This window comes from Talpa occidentalis, unplaced genomic scaffold (assembly GCF_014898055.3).
Source record: "Talpa occidentalis isolate TD23 unplaced genomic scaffold, MPIMG_talOcc4v2.1 talOcc4.15, whole genome shotgun sequence".
In the NCBI taxonomy this organism is placed as follows: Eukaryota; Metazoa; Chordata; class Mammalia; order Eulipotyphla; family Talpidae; genus Talpa; species Talpa occidentalis.
Window position 1 is genome coordinate 39,494,843 of NW_023601543.1, and position 6,084 is coordinate 39,500,926.

Here is a 6,084-nt window from a genome sequence, read left to right on the forward strand (position 1 = left end):
TAGAAATAGAGAAACTATCTAATAGTGTCTTCAAAACAATAATAAAAATGTCAAATGAGATACTGGTAGGTCAGTGAGAGGCAGATATGCAAGTACAAGACCTCAGAAAAGAGATCCAAAAGCAAAGAGAATTCTTCTGAATGAAATGCAGACAAAAATTTAGAAAGTGCTTTAAATAGAACTGGCAGGAGAAATAATTTATTTGTAGAAGGCTCAAATGAACAAACTAAACATTTAGAAGTCAGGACAAAGGAAAAAAATGAGGAAACTATATGACAAATATGACTCAATTAGAAGAGGTATCCTAAGAATGGGATTTCAGTAGTGGAAGAAAAAGCAATAGGAGCAGAAACCTTATTCAAACAAATGATAATTGAGAACTTTCACAGAATGAATTAAATATGGATCTCCACGAGGCAGAGAGAACTACCAAATATTTAAATGCAAATGACCTACACCCAGACATATCACTGTCAAACTGTCAAATATCAAAGATAAAAGATTTTGCAGGAAGCAAGGAAAAAAATAAGTTACAAGGGCTCCCAAATTAAGATTTCCCCAGATTTCAGTTCAGACACTCTCCAATCAAGATGAGAATGGAAGGAAATGTTCAGAATCCTATAAGACAGTAACTGTCAGCCAATAATTCATCATACTGCAAAATTATCATTTAAGGTATAATAAAGGTTTTTCTCAAACAAAGAAAAAAGCTAATACCATCACCAGATTTCTTCAAGTAATACTCAAAGAAGTTCTACAAGAAAAATTGAAACACAAATTGCTGAGCAAAATGACTATAGCAATATAACATTAGAAGCATGAGCAAGAATATTGAGTCAACAACAAAGCACTAAGTGGTGGGGGGAATGGGCAGAAAAATGTCAAAGAGCAGACACCAGCTCATAAAGTTTCTAAAATGCAGGAATTTGAGTACCCAGTAAGCAAAATCCAAAATAGAAACACACAGACAAAGAAGTAAATAAATTGATAGAGATACTAAGGAACGTCATCCAGAAAGAGCAGAGAGAAACAAAAGGAAAAATAAACAACAAAATAAAACAATCAAAAACCAAAACCAGAATGACTGATAACAAAAAGTTTGTGTCAATGATCACCCTAATGTGAATGGTCTGAATTCATCAATTAAGATATAAGCTAACACTATGTTTATAGCAGCACTATTTACAATAGCTAAGCTATGGAAACGACCCAAATGCCCAAAAATAGATGACTGGATGAAGATGTGGTACATATACACAATGGAATATCACTCAGCAATCAAAAAAGATAAACTCATGCAATTTCCAGCAACATGGATGGAGCTGGGAAAGGTACATGCCCAGTGAAATAAGCCAGAAAGAAAAAGAAAAATACCAGATGGTCTCACTCATAGCAGGAATTTAGAAAATCTAAATAAGAGACCAGGAAAAAGACTAATTATAATAAAGTAAAAATCAATATCAACAAGCAACTATAAATCAGAGACACTCTATGGGGGGTTGAGAGGGGAGGGAGAGGAGGGATTAAGGTCAAAATAAGGGGGGTGGGAATTGTATGGGGAATATAACCAAGATGAAAATGCATGCATTGTGTAAAAATGAAAAATGATGTAAAAAATATGGGATGGAATAAAATAAAAAAAAAGAAATATAAAAAAAATAAAATTAAAAACAAAAGTAACGGGGCCTCCCCAGTGGCGCAGCGGTTGAGCGCTGGGTTGCGAAGCTGCCCACAGCCTCTGCAGTGCCGGTTCGATCCCCAGCTGCTCTCCGGCCACTGGAGGAGGGTCCTGCATGGCATGCAGACCTCTCCTGCCGCCCGCTGCTCCCCTCAGCAGTGTACTTCGGTCCTTCTGCCTGCTCTGCCCCCCCGCTCTGGCTCTGGTGAATTCTCTTACCCTCCCGTGCTTCTGAGTGTACCCAGTGCTTGTATAAATAAACAAACAAACAAATAAATAAATACATCTCTAAAAAATAAGAATAGCCGGTTGTCCAAAGGTTAGCGAGTGCTACAGGCCTGCCAGGGGCTTGCTCTGTGACCTCGGGAAAGACTCTGCCATCTCTGGGCCTGAGACTCCTCAGCTAAACAAGAAGAGCTAAGCAACTAGTCCCCAGAGAGGCTCCGCTGGGCTCCCCTCCAATGGGATGGTGTTGGGAGAACCCTCATGTGCAGCACTGACGGCAGAAGCTACTCAGCCATAAAAAATGGTGAAATCCTGGGGCCTCCCCGGTGGCGCAGCGGTTGAGCGCTGGGTTGCGAAGCTGCCCGCAGCCTCTGCGGCGCCGGTTCGATTCCCGGCTGCTCCCCGGCCACCAGAGGAGGGTCCCACATGGTGCGCAGACCTCTCCTGCCACCCGCTGCTCCCCTCAGCAGTGTACTTCGGTCCTTCTGCCTGCTCTGCTCCCTGCTCTGGCTCTGGTGAATTCTCTCACCCTCCCGCGCTTCTGACTGTACCCAGTGCATGTATAAACGAAACAAACGAACAAATAAATAAATAAATAAAAAAAACATGCCTCTATAAAAAAAAAAAAAAAAAAAAAAAAAAAATGGTGAAATCCTGCCATTTGCAACATGGGTGGAACTAGAGGGTGTTATATTTAGTGAAATAAATCAGATGGCAAAAGACCAAAAAAAAAAAGATAGAGGCTAGCAATGTGGGTGAAAAAAAAAATCCAGCCATCAATGCTGTGTTTACAAAAGACCCATTTAAAACTGAAAGACAAAAACAAACTAAAAATTAATAGGCTGGATGAAAGGCCATATATTCCAATAACTCAAAAATTAAATCAGGAAACTGCTGTTCTCATATCCAGTAAACTAGACTTTCAAAAAGGTAGTCAGAAAAACAAACAAGGATATAAATGATACATCATTAATTTTAAAATAAATATCCAGGCATAAAGATGGAAACATAGGAACACCTAGTTAAATTAAAGCAACTATTGACAGATCTAAAACAACACATCAAGAAAAATACAATCAAAGCTAGAGACTTCACCACACCATTGGCACAAAGGGATAGATCATCCAGACAGAAAATTAACAAGGAAATAGGGCCTTCAATGAAGTGGTTAGAACAGATGGATTTACTGGACATTTATAAAACTTTCCATCCCAAAGGCAATGAATACACATTCTTCCCTAGTGCACATGAAATATTCTGAAGAATTTATCATATACTAGGAAATAAAACAAGTCTCAGAGAATATAAGAAAATAGATTATATTAAGCATCTTCACAGATCACAATGCTATAAAGCTAGATATCAACCATAAAAAGAATCCTGGAACAACCCAAAACATGTGGAGACTAAATAAAATGCTCTTCATCAACCCTTAGGGCAATGAAGAAATCAAAGAAGAGATCACAAAATATCTAGACGAATAAAAATGGAGAGGCAAGCTATTAGGTCCTATGGGATGCTTTAAAAGCAGTACTATGTGGGCTGTTTAAAGCAATACAGGCCCACAATAAAAAAAAAAAGAGAGAAAGACCTCAAATTTACAACCTAACTCTGCAGCTGAAAAAATAGAAAAAGAACAAAAGCATCCAAAAACAAAAGACTAAAAATTTTAGCAGAAATAAATAAAATAGAAAAAAAGACAGATCAGTGATAACAAGTTGGTTCTTTGAAAATAATAAACAAAATCGACAAGCCATAAGCTAGTTATGAAGAGAGAAAACCCAATAGAATCAGAAATGAAATGAAAGAGGTGAACTTAGGGCCTCCCCGGTGGCGCAGCGGTTGAGCGCTGGGTTGCGAAGCTGCCCGCGGCCTCTGTGGCGCCGGTTCGATCCCCGGCTGCTCCCCAACCACCGGAGGAGGGTCCCACATGGCGCGCAGACCTCTCCTGCCGCCCGCTGCTCCCCTCAGCAGTGTACTTCGGTCCTTCTGCCTGCTCTGCTCCCTGCTCTGGCTCTGGTGAATTCTCTCACTGTCCGGCGCTTCTGACTGTACCCAGTGCTTGTATAAACAAGAAAACAAACAAACAAATAAATAAATAAATAAAGCATGCCTCTATAAAAAAAAAAAAAAAAGAAAGAGGTGAACTTACAATAGATACTGCAGAAATACACAGCATCATAAGAACTTACTATAAAAGTTTCCATGCAAACAAATTGGACTCGAAGAAATAGACACATTTTTAGACTCATGCAACCTCCCAAGATTGAAACAAGATGAAATAGACAGCTTAAAAAGTGGGATCACAGCTGCTGAAATTGAAAGAGAAATAAAAACTCTTCTCAGGAAACTTTGACCTGTATTTTTAGGTGAAATGTTTGGGCACTTAAGGCAGGCCTGTGCTGATAAAATCTGTATCTCTTTAAGACAATCATTTGTTTGTAACGTGAACTGAATTCTAATCTGTTCTATTTTGTCTAAGAATTTCTAGGTCCAAATTATAAGTGAAAGTAAATTTTTCTCCAGTTCCACTGTAAACATGAATAACTGGAATATTCTCTTCACAGGGATCCTTGCTTCCTCAGCAGTACATTCCTCATACAGCCTCCCGAGTGATCTTCAAAATATAAATTATATCATATTGCTTCCTTCCTTACAAATCTCCAGTGGCTTCCCATTTCAAATTACCACAGGTCTTAACTCCCAGTATCAGCATCCTCACCACAGTCCTGCCAAAATTTGTTCCATCTCAGGTTATTTGCATGTTTTTTTGACTTGAATTCTCTTCCACAAGATTTTCATGACTAGTTCTTCTTGACATTCATCTCTCAGTTCATATGCCATGACCTCAGTGAAGGACTGCCTTTATCCATTCATCCATGGCTATCAACTTAAGTAAAGTTGCTAAAGTATACCGGAATTACACTGTGGTGGGTGGGGGCTGTCTAATACGTTATTACTCCTATGGTGGCAATTCATGGGCATTTGCTAGAAATGCATAATTATAGGCCCCATTCCAAAGCTTTTGAATCAGAATATGCATTTGAACAAGATCCTTAGGCAAACTCTATAGAGATTAAAGCTAGAAAAACACTGTTCTAACATGCAGTGGCTAATAGATTTCTCCTTTTTATGTAAGTGATCATTATATAATAATTAACCCAATTAACAAGTCTTAATAGTGATTTATATCTAGGTACACGAATTTTATTGAATGCCAACTAGTTAGAACATAGCAGGTTATATTCATGCTCCTTTACAGCAATCTTTCTCAAATACTTGATTTAATACTTTTCCTTCGGAATGTATAGCATTCTATTGAGAACATAATTAGATGTATTCATTCCTTATGACTGTATTACTTCAGCAGTTTAAGAATTTTTAGTTTTGGACTAGCGTGCACTCCCACCAGCAGTGTAGGAGAGTTCCTTTTTCACCATATCCTCACCAACACTTGTTGCTAGTTTAATTATGTGCCATTCTTACTGGTGTAAGGTGGTATCTCATTGTGGTTTTGATTTACATTTCCCTGATTATGAGGGATGTTGAACATTTTTTCTGGAGGGGGAAGGACAGGGATCAAAACTATGCTGGATGGGCCTCCCCTGGTGGCAGAGCGGGTTGAGTGCGGCGCCTTGAAGCTGTCTGCAGCCTCTGCAGCGCTGGTTCGATCCCACCAGCCAGTGAAGGTCCCACATGGCGTGGCAGACCTCTCCTGTCTCGCCCACTGCTCCCCTCAGCAGTGTATTTCCTCAGTCTGCCTGTTCTGTTCCCTGCTCTGTCTCTGGTGAATCCTCTCGGCCTCCTGCACATCTGGCCTGTACCCCGGTTCTTGTATAAAAAAATAAATAAATCTTTAAAAAAAAAAAACTATGGTGGGAGGAGCACAAGGGACCAAGGGGATAGTGCATGGGTGAACTGGTGGTGGAAATTTTATGGGGACTACACCTGATGTAAAATATATACAAATAAATAAATTAAAGAATTTTTAATTTTGTCTGTAATACTAAATCTAAAATCTTCAGATGGACACCTTTTTAGCATTCTGTCATGATTTTAACAAATATCGTGCATTTTTGAGGAAGAATCATGCCATGGTCATCATAGTTGTTTAAATTCCTAGCTCATATTGTTGTTAAAGTAGACAATTCAATTGAAGGCTAAATTGCCTATAAGCCATT